Genomic DNA, 17,775 nt, shown 5'->3' with positions numbered 1-17,775 from the left:
TAAATCAGTACTGCAACATGGCCCTCCTCCAAGCTTGCATGGTGTGAGGAGGCTGAGCCCCCCCCATTCAGAACTCCCCTTTGCACCACGAAGCTGGTGAGATCCAGTGGCTGCTGCTGTGCATCAGCCCTGTGCTGAAGAAGGACCAAATCCCTCCGGGCTGAAAGCATCAAGCTCATGTTGCTTTTTAACGATGTCCACAGACCACGTGGAAAAGCTTCCTGCTGCCCAGCAAAGCAGCTGTAACTGAGCGGTAAGATAATCAATGAGAGAGAACCATGATTATACATTATCTAGAAATATGGCTGGCCCAGAATATAAACTCTGGCTTCATGCAAGGAAAAGATTAGGAATTGGGGAAAAAATGTAATAAAGCTGTGTTATTCTGACAGTTAATTCTCATCCGCACTGCAGTGCAGTATATATGGCTTTACTGTCCTCTCCTATTCAGCTCTCTTAGCTATATTTCCTCTGGTAGTTGGTTTGTAGCCAACCAAACTATTCCTGCAGAGCCCAACAGAGATTCATGGTGCTAAACCAGCCAGCCATGCAGTCAAGACCAATGCTGGCTTTCCAGGACCTCCTCTCAAGATTTCCAAAGCTTGACAAAGTGGGCATGAGTCCATGGATCTCGTGAGCCACTGTTTGACTACACAGGAATTTATGGTTATGTGGTTGCTACAGCTTTTGCTGAAGAAGGGATATACTTTACTAGTTAACATTTTCCAATGAAATCTTAATTGGACTGTGCAGAAGCCAAGAAAACAAAACCATTCTCAGCTGAAGACTCTGAAAAGTATTCTGCAATCAGCCAGGACAAGTGCACAGTAAAGAGAAACCTAATCCTAAATCCCACCCTTTGTGGCCCAGGCTAGGAATGGCAATGAATGACACAAAGCAAAATCTCCTCCTTTTGAACGCAGTGTCTCAAATATCTGTCCTGAGTTCAAAGAAGTCTGATCTGCAACTGCATGTTGACATTTGTGAATGTGACAGTGAAACTTAAAAATTACTATGAGAAGATTATCAAGGAAAAGGTATCAATCAATAGCGACATGAAACCAGTTCATGTGCTTCCTTAATGTGTTAAATAATGGCTGAATAAAGTAAAAAATATGTAACAGCTGAGTGAAATATTAGACTGTACAGGAACACATGGCAGTGCTAAAAGTATCAGCTTTTCCTGCACAGAGAAGTGGTGGTATTTCTATATGGACACAGCCAACAAAACTTTCCATCCACTCCAGCTTTTGAAACAATTAATCTCATGGAAACCAGAGCAGGAAATCCTGCTGGGGAACCAAATGCTATAAAAACAGTACTTTGGTGAAAGATCCAACGGCAGTGAAAGCAAATGCACCTGACTTTCTGGGCTGCACACAGAGAAAGCTCCCTTTAGTTGCAGTGACAGATGTGAATACCTCTGTTCTCCTGTATCAAGCCTTTCTTGCCAACTTTAAATCATATTAAGTGCAAAATAGGGGGGGGGGGGGGGGATCTTTTCTTACCTAGCTTCAGAGATCTGTTTTTGTGCAAAAAGTCCTTCTACCCACCTGCCCTCAAGAATATTGCATGCAAAATCAACCATCAATCTGAAAAAAACAAGAAGAAACCCAATTAGCACAAGCATTTCCCAGGAGATCAGTGTCCAAACCCTCTCCAGATGCAGAAGTTGCCATTTCTGACAGTACAGGAGTTGGTACCAAATCAGCTTCTGAATCACCCAGTTCCCAGGACCCCTACACATGTCTGGGTAGAGGCAAGTGCCAGAACGGTACTCTGAGACCAGAATGAACCTGACAGCCAGGGAAGGTATTGAGAAAGCGGGAAAGGCAATGTCATGTCCCAGTTTTGGTGGCTGACTCCAGAGGGGTTGTAAAACTGGGAAATGTTCAAAATGTGATTGTCCAGACTCATACAATCAACTAAAATCAGCCTATTTGCTGACTTTGGGGAGGGCAGAAAGGTACATCTGACCATGAGATGCTCTCGTATCACTGTCCCCCCATTCGGGACCCAAGGGCAGATTTGCAAGGATTCAGCCCTACCGTACAGAGGGGAAGGGGAAGCGAGACCCTGCGTAGATTTGGTGAAGAGAGGGAGAGAGGGGACAGCAGCGAGCTACTCGGCTTGGAAGGTGGGAGAGAGGACCGGAGCAGGGAAAGCAAGATATCCAGGAGACAGACTGTAACAGGAGGCAATGAAACGGGCTGTGATTTTACCATTTGTTTCATACTGGCTCTCAGGACAGCCCTGCCTGACACCAGAAAGCACATCCAAGACATGACAAGTTTCAAGTCCAACACATGTGGGTGGTAGGATTTCTTCTACAAAAAGGAGAAAAACCTCTACCATAACCCACTAAGTAGTAAGAACAACATTCAGTAACGCATGTCCTTAATCTTGGTCATAGAACAGCTGAAACATTTTTGCTGAAAGTTAAAGCAAATTAATCAGCATGAAGCAGACAATCTCTGGTTGGAAAGTTTCAGCCCAAATAGTTGCAATTTGGCAAAACTATAAGCAGCTGAAATGAATTATTGTTGCTGGAAGCACTAGTCTATTTTAACAATAGGTGGTGTACCTGCATCACTTACCATAAGCACAAAATCTAGTATTGCAATGACAAAGACAGAAATGAAGGCTGATACCGTTAATCACTAACACCTAAAGCATTGTAAGGAAGTCAAGGAAAGCAGCTTTTTCCTTGGAGTTGAGAGGTGGTAATTTCATCCCCTCTTGCAGAGGAAATACTGGTTGCTGAATTTAAATTTTCACAGATCAAAAAAAAGCCCTCCAGGTGGTTTCTAATCCATGCAGTCAACTGAACCTATGAATTTTGAGACCCCCTAGATAGACAGCATCTCATTTTTCCAAGCCTTTTTGAAAAGCTTAATAAAGATGAAATGAGCAGCATTTTTATTACCCATTCCAACACAGAAGCCAGGAGTAGAAACATCAGGGGACACCGCTGGGTCGATAGACAGGTATTGTGGCTTCTCTGCATTAGAAACTTGAGGATGAAGGCGTGGGTATAGTTTGTATAAAGATGTAGACAGAGCTGGGTAGGGGACTGAGGTTAGAGAAGGAGATGATGGAAAGCAGTGGTGCGCAGAAGGAGCACACAGTGGGTGCACCAGCGTACAAGTTGGATTGGCAGTTGAGTAAAAAGAGATTAGTATAATGACAGCATCCTGGGTTTTGAATTTAAATTCCTCAACCAGATTCTAGGGGAATATCGTAGCTACTACCTAAGCAAGACAGGTGAATTGTCAAAGCAAGTTCAAACATGAAGAGCCCTGAAGACTCGCTGGGATGGAAGTTTGCAGGGCGATACCCTTTGGGATCAGACATCGAAACGATGTGTAAGAGAGTCCACCCAAGCATCTTATCAAAGTAAGAGCAGTCCCCCAAAGCAACACTCACTGGCAAGCTCTGTTCCCAGTTTACCATAGTGCACGAGTCCTGCATAAAACCAAAAGGGAAGCAGCTGTGAATGCAGAGCTCTGCTCCCATGTTCAGCAGAACTTCCTAAAGCCAGCGCAGGCAGGAGGAAAGCCCACTGGCCCAGGGGTGTCAGCAGTTCCCCTCACACTTCAGCTTTGCAAAAGGGGTACTCAGTGCTTCATGGCATGCTCCAAAAGGGTTTTAGTGATGCCACTATGAAAATACTTGATTCAGAAGAGGCCATGTTGCCAGACAAATTAATGCCATGGGGAACATGATGCATTTATGGCTCTTTATGGCAAAAAGTACGCAGCCAAGCATACAAAGAATCTTGAAACCTTTGTAGGAGCCCCATAAACGCTTCTGTGTGCTGATGAGGTGAGAACATGGAGTTCTGTGCCCTACCACAGGTTCCTTTCCATTTAACTCACTCTTTAACCAATTACATATTCACTCCCATTTTAAACCCTCTGTTGCACATTTGGCTCTTGTAACATTGACTTCTAACCCACGCTATCCTCTTCAAACATGAAAGCCATAACTCCACAACAACTGAACACGGACAAATTAGAAAGCAGAGCGAGCCATTACTAGAAAGGCATGAGACAGACTTTTCTCACTAATCCTCGCATCAAGGTGAAGTGATTCGACTGTGATGGAAGAATGAGTCAGTGGCAGAGCAAAACAGAGGATTGAGGTGACTTAATTCCTAGCAGTTTACTCCAAAAAGTTAATCTGTGCTCCCTCCTAATCCCCATCTAGAGAACCTTCTTGGTGGGACATCCAGGTTTATTATCAAACCAGTCTCCCTCTCCCACCTCCCTGGAAGGCTAGCGGTGCAGCAGAGCCACGTGCTCAGTGCTGAAGCCTCTGAAGTCTCTGAGGATGAGCAGATATCACTTATTTGAGGGTGTTTGTTGGCAGGTGATCCCTGCCTGTCCTGCTCCCTCTTAGGGCAGCAGCGGTCACACTTTGCAGGAAGACAAATGATTTCAAACACACGCTCCAAAAAGCACCCCATGTTGTGACAGAGGAACCCTCCAAAATGAAACCCTCGGGGAAACCCCCGCGCTGCAAGCTTGCACACTGCCATCAAAAGCAGCCTGCTCTTGGCTTGTACTGAACACCCCTCCCATGTGAGTATCATGGACCTGGAGGGTTTTTCTGGCAGTTTTACTGACCTGCAAAATTGCCCAGAAGGTGTGAGGAGTCCTCCTGCAGCACCGTGCGTGGATGGGAAGGGATGCGGGGCTGCCTGGAGCAGCCAGGCAAGCTGCAGTCGTTGTCTCCAGGATGTTTTCAGAAGACAGCAGGTTTTGCTCTGAAGGAAAAGGAGAGAAAGAGAGTTGCAGAGAAGTCAGGCATCTGCCTGAACCTACACAGGTACCTACACAGGCACGTGAGGGTAACGCTGATCTCCATCTCGCTGAGGTGAATGGAAAACGTTCAGCCTTCTACTAAATTCTCTTTATTTGCAGATTTATTTTATTTATTGAGGGTCTCTCACATTTCAAGAGTATACAGAAGAGTTAATTTAATTTACTATGAAGTGCCACACTATGGTATGAAGTGTTTCATACACAGGCAGGATTAAAAGGTGTCACTGAATTGAAAAGCTGAGTTATATCTGATTACATTCAAAGAGGCCAGAAAACAGAAGAATGAGAGGAAAATAATTTTCCATAGGTGAAAGGAGATGGAAGTTAATGATCTCTCATGGCTAACTTACAGCCTCTTATGCTTTCTGGGTTTTAATATTAAATCAGCTAGACTCCTGACAATTTATCTCCTGCAAGATACCTTCAACTACTAATCCAATTTTTTTTTGTTCCATTCAAGTTCTTTTACTTACACATCTCAGAGTGTAAGTTCACTTTAAGTTCACTTCCAGAGTGAAGGGTAAACCTGTTACTTTGCTTCAGCTTGCCCCAGGAAATATATTATCAGCGCAGCAAAACAGGAGCACGGGTACATAGCCTGGGTTTTTATCATTTTATCAGGTTCTCCCTTATGCACGTGTAAAATTCAATCCAAACAAACTCTCACAGTGGTTTTGTTCAGGCCAGCCTGCTTGGATAAGCATTTGGACATTAGAAATGAAATGTTGCAGAGACGCTAGCTAAATTTCAGGACAATAAGGCATTCTTCCTGGGGAGCATGCCTTCACTGTGAGAGCAGGAGGATTTTGCAGAGATGCACCGAGCTTTGTCGCCACACTGGGAACACTCAAACCCCAAAAGCTGCACTTTCCCAAGGATGCCCGCTGCAGCAGGAGACCGGGTCAGGTGCAGATCAAACCCAGGTTGTTATATCAGGGAATTTACATCCAAACCTGCTCAGGACGCAGCTGACTGACATAGGGAATAATGCCATTTCTAGTACAAAGACAACCTCTATCTGCGGAGAGGTTATGCTTCTCTTTAAAGAGCAGCCAAGAGCAGAGTGTGCTCTCCGATCCCCCCCCACCGCCCACGAGCAGCAGGACCCTCTCCTGCAGAGCGCCTGCGTGTGTCTGGAGGGACCGAGCCCCCGGCAGCTGTACCGACGCCGCGCTAAGCTGCCAAGTCTGTTCAGATCCACAAAGGCGCCACGTACTCCCGAAAACATCCCCTGCGTGTGCCTGCAATTTTGCCTAGATTCACCCTTGAACCTCATGGGCGTTGTAGGCTCCCCCTCTCACCCCTCCAAAATCCAATGCAGACAACCCCCCTCTTGGTTTCATTTAAGGGAAGGAATATATCTAAAAGCCCTAATAGAGAAGAGCACACTTCCCTCTTTGTGCATGGGGAGCATCAACTGGAAAGAAGCCAAGCAATTACCGAGCTCTAGAAGAAAAAGACAGCAAACTAGTTATCCTGAAGAATTACAAACCAAGGCTGAAAAAGATTTAAATAAATAAAAAAAAATCCAAAGAGGAGCAACACAGCTATGACAACGCACCCAGTGCTTGGGAGAAAGAGCGTTTAACCCCCAGCAGTGCCGCTCTGCCGGGAGCCTCTCCCAGCTGCACCCCCATCAGCGCCCCAGCCATAACGAATTTCCCTAAATGTACCACGTAACGCATGCCGTCCTGTCGATCGCAGCAAACTCAGAGGAACCGCATCTGAGGAATGTATGGCTGAAATCAGTCAGCTGTAAATCATCAGCGGGGGGACGTTTCTCTGGAGGTCATTAATCTGCTGATTACAAAGCCTGCTGACTGCCAGCCACGTCGGGCCGACTGGCCTGGCTCTCGCAGAGCACTTTCCGTTGGCTTTTGACCCGCTTGAACATTTACACAACTGAAATATTTCTAGTATTTATTTCACAACGCTCTGGTGAATCCTAGGAAGCACGCACTGGCCTCGTTTGGGTTATATTGTCCCTGCTGCCGTTGCAGAGGAAGTGATGGCTCCCCGCAGCGACCAGTTCGGGGTGCGGATCCTCCATCTCAGCTTGAGCAATCTGTACGAGCAGGCCCTGGTTTTCTCAAGTATATCTGCTACTCAAGCTGACCTTACACTTTTGCTGGCGTTTTGCTTTTTGGCTGCTTTCCTCCCTCTCTGTGCTTGTTACAAGGAGTTCAGGGACAGAGCAGGCTATTGCACAGCCTTCAGGCTGTGATTGACCATGTAAGATCACAAGAGTTTTTTTTGTTATAACCCCTACAAGTGGGGGAAAGGCATGGCTTGGAAGAATTTATTTTTTTTTTCTTTTTTCTTGAGAACATCAAATCTTCTGGATCAGACAGGCCTTGCCCAGGGCATTGTTCCTAGAAAAAGGATTGTTTTAGCTCTAACCTCAAACTGCACCCTGAGCAGTAACGGGCCATGGGCGCAGATGGATATAAATTCCTCCTGCTGAGTTTTTCGCTGTCCAGATGCAAGTCGGCTCCGGGCCAGAGGCCGTCGGGCTGCGTGAGAGTGGTGCTGAGCCTGGTGCTGAGGGTCGGAGCCCTCCGCGCACAAGCGCAGGGGTGGGAGTCGACTCCCCCCGCTCCATCCGAGGCTGTCTCGGTGTGGAAGGGTGCCAGCATCTAGACGGGGCATGTCTGCTCCGTACAACCTGCATGCTAACGCAGCTCGGCCCCTGTCTGGCCCGATCTGACGCTGGCAAGAGGGTCACGCCTGCATTATGCATTTTTATACATTTTTTTCTTTTAATTTAAATGCACATCTCTTGCAATTTTACTCGCAAACACTTGGCTACCAAGTGAGTTGTGATTTCCAGTGAGTTACTTGCAACACCATCCATTCAAGAGAAACACCAAAAAATAAATCAGCAAAATTTGCAGGGTCACTTGCAGCATCTGCCACACGATGCCGGCTGCAGAGGAGGTGGCTCGCTCCTTTGTCACCGTGCCTTGATGCCAGGGATCTAACAAGGCAGCTGAGAATCTCCAAATGCAGTGTGAAACAGGGTTTCATTAAAATAAAATAAACCAAGCACATTGCATGTATTGATTTGTAATTCTCACCAGTGGTTGTTTTCATAAAGTAATTGCAGATGCTTGTTCTTGTTGCTTGCAAAAAGAGCAGTCAAATCTTAGTCTGTCTTGCTTAACAGCCTCTGCATCAAAGACCTCATGAGAGGTTTGGGCACTTTAAAAGGATCAGCAATTATCTGTGGTGCTGGCTTTGCATTTACTTTCCTTGCATATTCATGCCAGCAATATTTTAGCATGCATATAACAGGAGGAAGCAAAGACTGACAGTGGGGGATACAGCTGAAGAGAAGCAGATGTCTTTTAAATTCAGAACACATACAGCACAGAAAAACTGAGTGATCGAACACAAACTAGAAGTGAAACCGTAAAAACTGGATTTTTATACTTAAAACTAAGCACTGCAGAAAGAACAAAGAGCCTAAGTGGTGCAAAACAAACTTATTTAAAAGAAACTCTTCACTTTGAACACCCTAGTGCATTGCCAAATAGCACAGGTAAGGAATTTCAATAAATTTAGTTTCATGTCGACCGTGTCCCTTTAATTATTACTTTTTGGCCAGCACATAGGACACCTCCAGGCCAAAACACAAGTGATGTTGACAGTACAACTGTTCTTCCCTTTGGGAATGAAAGTTTTCTGATTGTTATATAAACATATTTTGACCTATTCTTTTAGAGATTCATCAGATTAGCAATTATACTATTAACAGTGAGTCAGAGAACATTTTGCTGATGTTTTAAAACATGCAACTTAAGGTCAGAACCTACTAAACTTCACCAGGCAAACAGAGCTGATGTGAAACAGCCTTATTTGCTCCGGCGGGATTGCTCTAATGAGCAAGGGTTTGCAGCATGTGATCTTAAATTGTGAGCTATATACAGCCGCTTCGTTTTAATTGCAAGGCACTGGGCACATCCAGGCAAGAGCAAAACATAAGGATAAAAGAGTAAGTCTAGAGAAACAGCAGATAATTATAAAATGAAAAAGAACCAAGGGTGGAGGGTTTCTCTTTTTCCTGGTTAATCTGGGAAACTTATTCGACTGAGGCAGCAACCAGTGGTCATTAGAAAAGTGCTGTGACACGCAGGCAGTAAAAAAAGCTCAAATCCAGGCTTTTACAATAATCACAGACCTGAAGACAGACATTCAGCTTCTCTTGGAACAGCTCCCTCCTAAAAGCAGACCTGAAACGTAACCCACACGCCAGAGGCTATCTTTGGTACAGAAGCCCTTCTGGATAAACCAACGCGATGAGTTTCTTGGCATTGGAGCGGAGTTACTTATAACTCTGATTTGGCTTTCGCACAACGCAGATGATGCCACGGAGAGAGGCAGGCTGGTGGGACTCAGCTGCTTCATTTTGCTGCAACTCAGTAGTTTATGAAATTTTGATCCATACGGATTAGACAACTGCCTCCTCTCCCACACTTTAATTTCAGTTGCGTTTTGGAGAAAGCTAAGAAAAAAAAAAGGAAATAAAACTCAGATTAAAACACAGCTTCTGTTTTGTGCATGTGCCCATCGGCCCAAATCACACAAAATGGTTGGATTTACCTGGGTTTGATAGCATACCAGAATATCAGCTTTCATTTTTCTCCAAAAGCCTGTGAATTCCCTGGCCGCTCGCGTGGCCTGGCTGCTGGCTGTGTGGCAGAACCACACAGGTTTTACACAGTTTCGCTTTTTGCCTGGGTACGTTTCTATTAAAGCTGTTTCCCCTGCCAAAACCGCAAAATATGAGGCAAAGAGGAAAAAACTCCAAGGCTGTCAGTGAAACTGTTCTTGAATAAGGTGACATAAGCCTCGCCTACAGAAGATTAAGCTTAATCTCTGAAAAGGGACAGCAGAAAGGCTGGTAGACTTCAAAATGAGCTACAACAGCTGTGTTTTGGTTGGCCAACAACTGCTCTCCGCTTTGGCTGTGGCTGGCTCGGCTCATGCGAACAAGGCAGATTATTAAAATACAGCGTTCAGCAATCCCATCCTTGAAGCACTTGACAGAGCAGCCTTCTCCTTTGTATTTCACTGCTTCGGCTGAACGTAGTAACAAAGCGAAGCGGAGTGATAATGCGATGGGCCCGTGACAACAGAGTCAATGATAATTGTATGGTGCTGTCCTTAGTTCAAAGCAAATGATACCGTTTACTGGCTTAAAGCGAGTCTTTTTGTTTCAAAAATACCTTTTGGGTAGGGAAATGCATGGCCTTCTGTCTGTCTAGTTTAACTGCTGGGTTAAATTGGCATTATTTGAGAGCATAATAGATAAATGAGCAAGACATGGCAGAAGTCAGAATAAATCAAGCTAAAAAGCTTTTCATAACTTACTAGTCACCACAGAAGGAGAGAAACTGCCCATTTTCCACAGTAATAAGCTATGCTACCAACCTGAAGAGTGGCTTAAAATAATTAACAGGACCAAAAAAGAAAGGGTGTGTATATGAGTGGATCTGCAGAGCCACTCCACCCAGTAGAATGGGAAAAAATGAACTGGGTGGACCTGCATTCCCGTGGCAGCTCAGAACAACTGCGCTTTATATTTCTGTGCCTGGAGATATACATTTCTTGCACATGATCACAAGTGACGAGGAAAAAGGAGAGCCTGAAAAGCAAAGACAAAACAAAGCACTCAAGAAAAAAATGGAAATAATTTGTATGACAAGATAAAGAGCAACTCACTGTGTGTTTTCAGGAGTGCTGGTTTTCATCTTTGCAGTAATTATATCGTTTATTAGGTGGTGTTTCCTGAATGATATTTAGAGCTATTATGGGAGGATGTCATAACATCCATGTTTATTAGATAACTTTTGGGGCCTTGCTGTGGGAGACTATAAGAGGAAAGAATGAGAGATAAATTATCTAAGAAAGACCAAGTGCTCTGTTTGAATACGAAGGGCAGAACGCATTTAGCGGAGACAGGGGAAATAACCACGCAGTACCCTTTTTCCTGCAGAGGTAGGATGTCCGGTATTCAGCTCTAACCTGGTATCTAGGACAAGCTCTTACTGACAAGAATCAGGAAAAAGGAGATGCAAGCCCCCCACCCCCTCCCCAGTTCCTGCTGGGAAGGAAGGAGCTCAAAGGAGAGAGGCAGGTGCAGAAAGGCTGGGAGATCTGGAACAGGAGAAGACTGGAAGGAACCCTGGGGGGGCAGAAAGGCTTGTGCCACACACAAGAAAAGCACACAGTGCTATTAAGTTATGCTTATTACAGAGGAATTGCTCAAAATGAGTTTCCTTCCCATGGAAGGGTTTCAGGATGACTCTGCTCTGGGGTCTGGACATCTGAGGCTGACCGATAACCCTGCTGTTGATGGCAGCCTGGGAACCACAGGGCTCTGTGCCACCAGTCTGGCATAGGGATGTGCAGTTAAGGTCGGATTAAAAAAGTGAGCTGGGCTCTGAGGTAGGTTCAGACAACGTGCTGTACTGTATTAGTCCAGGTCTGGTCACCATCACCTCTTTGTTGATAAGTTTGTTTCCTCAGGAAAGTCTGAGATGAAAGTTAGCACCATTCACTCCACCTTCATGACCAAGATATTGAATTAATACTTTAAAAAAACACAAACAAACCAACAAACAAACAAAAAATCAAACTGTAGTTTTTGTTTGGAAATATATATAAAAAACCCCATTATATCAGTTGTACAGAGAGAAACATTCAAAATATTCAGTTTTGATTTCTGGAGTCAAATCAACTTGATTTCCTCTCCCTCAATAGGATGTCCCTTTGGTATTTGATATCTTTTCTGTATTTTGAAATGCCAATTTTGTCGTTCTTGTTAGTGAAAAAAAGATGTTAAGAATCTTCCCAGAGTGCATTCATGAATAAATGTTACATTCATTCATTTCCTAAAATCTGTCATCTTGGCTGCACAACGTTACTTGAGGCAACACTACTGCAAGTTTGTTGTGGGGGCCACTCCAGGTCTCCTTTCAACCTGCATCTCCACGCAGAGCTGCAAGCATCACTGCTGTCGGCTTTGCCAGCGGATCTCAAACAAGCAACATCAGCCACTGATCACTTGGCAGAAGCAGGATCTCCTTGCTGGGCCTCGAGGAGGAACAGAGGGAATTAAATCTAAATGCCCAACAGTGCATAAAGAACAGAGGTACCAATTTGACAGTGGGCTCGTCTGATCCCAAGGGCTTGTGTGTTTTCATCTCTTCCTCCACTGTGCTCTGTGTTTCTCTTCAATGTTGTGTGCACAGGTCTGTTACTGTCTGATTCAAGCAGAGCAGACTTGGTGAGAAGAGTAGAGACTTCATGGACTCCTGTCCCCTGGAAGAGGAGTCTGTAGGTCAGAGAGTGGGAGCAGGGGGCATGATACACCAGCGCACTTGGGATGCTTGGGAGGATAAACGCTGCACATAACTATGTCTTTAATGTGAAATTGCTCTTCATAGTCATGCCAGGTTTATGGACCTGGGAAGCTTTTTCCTTTTCTAAAAAGTAAACTTTATGGATCAGCAACAAAATGGTAAGGTGTGGCTTCAATGTGAGGCTTTTATTTACAGCACTGATGGAGCAGAGAAAGAAAAACTTGCATTTTAGCTCCTCAGAGTTTGGAGTGACTGCAGTTAGAAATATCACCTTTTGACTTGTCGAAAGAGCACATTTGATCTGGGAATTGCTCATACAAGAAAAATCAATATGGACTGGTATAATTTGTTACTTACACAAAGTCGTTCTACTCTTGAACTGCTAAAGGCTTTACACCTTTTAGTAACAGACATTTTTCAAATAGATTGTACTGAAGACTCTAAACCCCACACAGCTCTTCTGTCCTGCTTGACTGCTAGTTAAGGCTTTAGTTTCAAGTAGGAGGTAAAGCAGCCAAGTGAATGAGGCAGAACTCTGCAAGGAAGAGGCCGAATGTTTGCATTGGTGACATTAACTCCTAGTTGGGAAGAGGTTTATGCTCTACATGAGAGGTCTGTGAATAGCTGTCGAGCTCTTCTGTCAAGGTGGGGTTTTCCATGGCAGCATTGTGTCCTGTCCCAAAGAGTCACACTGGGCAGAGCAAAAGAGAAGAGCGGCAAGTTCTGCTCTGCAGAAGCATTTTAAAGCTGAAGGCAACTGGCATGACCATGCAGCTTTGTTCATCTGGAGAGAAGAAATTGCTCTTTGTTTTTGCATGCTGGGTTTCTTCTGCACTGCCGCTAAGCTGGGGGGTGTGTGTGTGTTTATTTTTTGTGGCCTTTTTTTAACTCTGTCATCCATATCTAGAGGAAAACTAGCAAATTCATTTTAGAAGATGAATGCAAATGAAAGCAGTCATCTAAGCTGTCTCTGTCTTAATGCAGAATTTGATTATTTCCTTTTCTTTCATCACCATCTTCTGTCTGCTTATAGTTACTCAGGTTTACCGTTTTCAATGTCCCTGATTAACGCTTTCTGCTGGAATAATGCCTCTGTCTTATCACCACGTTGTCTTCCATATCTGATCTGCCAGAACAAGGGTGGCATCCCAGTAACGCAGCTGTATGGCCTCTAGCCCTTTCACTGCAGCACAGAATTGTGGCTCTCTGAAACCGCAAGAGTCATTTGGTCTGAGATGTTTTGGTTTCGAGATGGAAAACTGCACGTGCAGATCAGAAGTCTCTTGGAGCAACACTTCCATAATTAAAATGAGACTGGTGGTGACAGTTTCCATTATGGTAAAGCAGATGAGTTCTTATAACTCCTTTTGTCGAAATTAAACTCTTCTGCTTGGCCCAGAAAGATAATTCCTCTGTTTGAAATGTAGATCTGATATTTTGCTATTCAATTAAATTTCTTTGCCTTCTTGGCTAGAATGCAATTGTTACTCAGTTTCCTAAATGTGGCACTATGAAGGAGGAGGGACTTGTTCGCTGCTCTTCTCCCTGAGGCTGTATTTAGGACCTGCAAAAATCAGCCTGAGTATCTCATGGCGCAGCCCTCTTGTATTTGCTGTGCCACCTCCCCTCTAAATACAGTTCCTTCATTAAAATAAGCCTATTAACCTCCACCAGTTCACTGTCGCTTCCATGACCTTGGGAGGTCAGAGTCCTCTTTGATAACATCATTCCTGTTTGTTTTCAGCTGGTTTCTCAGATGCTCTTAAGAGTGACCCCAAACAGCAGACATGGGAACATATACATGCCCATCACCCAAAAAAGTGCACAAGGTTTCATTTTAGGTCAATCAGTCTTGAAAGCATCCTTTTAAGAAGAGACCTTACCTTGGTAGATGGGGAGGAGTCTCTGGACTCTGACCATAAGTGTCTTTCTGATTCAATTCCTTCACTGCCTGCTCCAGGGTGCATTTCCCTAGGGAGATTTCCTACAGTTAGGAGGTGATTCTATATGTAGCACCATCTTACCTTACCACGCACAATATTTAACCAGTGTTGAGCAATTAAGTGTGTCAAGGTTGCAAAGCCTGGAGCAGTGCAGAGTTACAGGGGAGACATCTCAAACTGGAGGTACAGCAGGAATGAGGGATTAGTTACTAAATCAAGATGGAAAGGAGTGATTTGGAAACTTTACCCCTTCCCATAACTACTGATTCAGTGAAGTGGGGTTTTTTCTGCACTGCAGTCATAGCCAGCAGCATATACAGAATAAGGATTGAAATATTTTGAAGTGCTGTCACAGTGTGAATGATTTTCTTTGAGCATAAAATCAGACTGCAAAGTTATTTTCTTTCTGCAGCGACACAAGAATATGAATGTGATCATATCTGGCCCTGGGCATACAGGAGAGCAGAACTGGCCCTAACCAGATTCTCTTTTTTATTCAGAGTCCTTCTAAGAAATATCAAGTCCAAAAGAAATTCAGAATCTGGCTAGATGTCTCATAAGAGGAACAGTATTTCTGCATAGCTGAAACAGCATGACTGATTATTTGAAAACGCGTGATTTAATCATTTCATTATGCATACCTTTTCTCAGCAGGCGCCACAGTCTAAAACAGGCAGAGACAAGCATTAGATAAAACAACATGCTCTCTAGCTAAAGAGATTGGAATCAAAGAGTTTAATCTTGCAAGGCACTGATATCCTCGGTGCCTTTAGACTTGGCTGCAAACGGCAGGTGTGCAGCATACTGCCGAACTGAGCCTCAGCAGAGTCCTCTGCTCAGAAGTGACATCCTGTGGGGTGACTCTGCTTTCTCCCTTCCATAGTGCACAACTGTCCATGTTCCACCCTCCCTCCCCCCCTCTTCTTCCTCACACCCGTCACGTGCAGAGTGCTGTCAGTGTCCTGACATCCACTGCCAATTCAGATTGCTCTGACCACCCCCACCTCCCTGCCACGCATCCATCCAACATCTGTCCAGGCTGTGAAATCATTACAAAAGAGACTTGGATCTCAGATCTATTCATGAAGGACCTAAGCAGCTTTTTGCACCATATAGTCAATAAATATCCTCAGGACAGCATTCTTGTCATGAATCACAGAGAGCTACTCAGTAACAATGCACAGCACAGTACTTCAGCTAGCAGCAGGCAGTCCATCATGTGTGGTTAGCATGCAGACGCTCCATTTTTCCTGCACAGAATACCTGGTACACTCCTCTCTACAATGCCAGATCCTTTTCCTCCAGTAGAGAGTGGAAACAGCCAGGGCCAACGCTCTGCCTTAACCCACGAGCAAAGTCTGCCCTGTACTTCTCCCTTGGTACAGCAAAGAGCAGTTTGGCTTTGCTGTCTTTGCAGCAAGATGTGTGCTGCACAGCAACTCAACACAGACACGCTTGTAATGCTGTATTGTTTAGCAGAGGGGGAACAGCGTCCTGAAGAGCCTGCTTTGATTGCAGAACAGAGCCTGCGTTCATATCCCAGCTCTCCAATTGTCCACTTGTTTTGGCAGACAGCTGAACCAAATGGCCTCTATTTCTAATGAAAATAAAAGAACGTGTACCGAAATCCCCTGGGGAGAAGCCCCCAGACGTGAGCTCATGGCATCGGCTGGTTGGCAGTGCTGGAAATGAAGGACATTGCAGTTAGCTGTTGGGGTGGACTGACAGCCACGCACCAGTCACGTCCATCGTCCAAGCTGGATGGGAGGCGAGTTGTCTGCATTAGTGAGGCACTAAACGCCAAGCTCAGGGCTCATCTCTTAGCCTGGGCTTAGTGCTAAGTTCAGGAGGCCATTAGGCTCTGGATTGGAGCCAGCCCTGGCCCAGGTGGCACCAGTGCCAGCAGAGGCTGTGTCAGTAACCAGTCCATGCCTCTTCTCCAGTGCAAATGGGACTTCCATGACAGGACCAGCACAAAGTTGTTTGGCAAAAGGCTGCTAGATAATTTCCCCGTCCCACCGTGGGAGGAGGTAGGTGAGGAGCAGCTGCCAAGGCCAGCTTTGCCTGTTCACCCTCAATCCCAGCTTCATACCCCAGCTAGCATCCGTCACTCGTAAGCTATTCTCTGCTCCCCAGGGAACTGGGTTTTTGAAGAGTTTGGCACAAGCCTTGTAAGATCAGGAAGGCTGGCCAGGTCTGCCTGAAATCTCCTCTGCAGAGGACACCTGGGGTATCTCTACCTAACAGTCCATGCTAATGTGCTTCAATCAACCTGCAGGAACCCCCCATAAGAAAAAACAGGGACTGCAAACTCAGCATCTTTACCACGACCCTCTGGAGGTAAGAGAACCACAGCAATGGGAATAATGACACAGTCCTGTCTCCAGTAGAAAGGAGGCTGAGCACACCACCAAGTTTTCTACGGACCTAAACTGCATTCACCCAGTGACCTGAGGAGGCAAAGCTCAGTCCTGGGTCCTAAAAAATGTAGTCTCATGGCCAATTAAATGCTGTTCAAAGGGCAGCAGAGCATCAGAGAGCGCTTTGATCTCAGACATGCCAGCCAGATGTGTAATATCTACTCAGGTGTTTGCGCAGGTATCAGTAACAGTCCATGCACATCAGACAGACAGGTTTCTTCCTGGGTTTGCTAACAGAAGCAGCGGTTGCTCACAAATCACAGAGAACAGAAATAATCCCTACCTTTTTTAAACATCAAAAACTGTAAAGCTTCACAGCTGCGTGATTCTGAAATTGAATTGAATGTCTTGACTTGCCAAAACCAGAGATCAGAGTTCTAGGTCTTTCATGCCACAGCTGAAAGCATCAATAGCACTCAAAGAAGAGCACAGAGCTGCCTTCAAATACCAACTGTGATGTTAGAAGCATTATTTGGTCTCATCCTTCAAACACAGTAGCCTGAATTCAAAATGGATGTGGGAGTAAGGAAAACTGATTTTCAACATGAGCATTTTATTATTTAAAGGACTGTTTTTTCTTTCTGAAGTTATATCTAAAACTAGTGAAGGAATCTGGATTTCAATTAGGTTTTGAATTTAAAATAAAACACATTTGAGTTCATCTCTAAGCAGGAGGGCAGCAGTGCATTTTCTCTGCAAGTAATGCAACAACAATTCAAAAGCAATATCCGTGCAAGCAGACTTGATGACACAGGGATCCAGGCAAAAAGGCTTTTGGGATGAAGCAATCAATTCCCAGAAACAGCTTTCCCCATTGATCCAAAAGAATCCCAAGTCTGTTGACTTCTGATGCTGTAGGACCTCATTGCTCAACCAGAATATCTTCCTGCTTAGATACAAATCTCTTGGCTTCATATATTTTCCCAGTACCTGAAATACCTGAGCGGCTCAATGTAAATTATGCATTCATCCTCCTGATGCCCCTTTGAGTTCTGGCACTGTTACCACCTACCTTTTACAGCAGGCACAACCAAGGTATAAGGAATCTAAACAGCTTGTCGACAACAGCTCTTTTTACTCATTGGTCATTGTGTTATTCGCTCAGATTATTACAGATAAACAAAATGTTATTAACAATTGAATAACTGATTCCAGCATTAAGATGAGAGGTATTTTTCTTGCAAACACAAGGAAGGGGATTAGTCAGCTTTTTACTCAC

The 17,775-nt window shown here is 44.7% G+C and overlaps 1 long non-coding RNA gene across 1 annotated transcript; it reads right to left on the bottom strand.

The window, feature by feature from the left end:
* Nucleotides 1-4,621: 4,621 nt before the first annotated feature.
* Nucleotides 4,622-14,868, bottom strand: LOC142603215 (uncharacterized). Its single transcript, XR_012837106.1, has 3 exons — nucleotides 14,778-14,868; nucleotides 14,077-14,164; nucleotides 4,622-4,768 (listed from the first exon to the last, which is right to left on the bottom strand). It is a non-coding gene; the product is annotated as an uncharacterized LOC142603215 (long non-coding RNA).
* Between the last annotated feature and the right edge of the window lie 2,907 nt (nucleotides 14,869-17,775).

The sequence above is a fragment of the Balearica regulorum genome, chromosome 10, assembly GCF_011004875.1.
Source record: "Balearica regulorum gibbericeps isolate bBalReg1 chromosome 10, bBalReg1.pri, whole genome shotgun sequence".
NCBI lineage: Eukaryota > Metazoa > Chordata > Aves > Gruiformes > Gruidae > Balearica > Balearica regulorum.
This window is presented reverse-complemented; position numbering and strand designations above follow the sequence as displayed.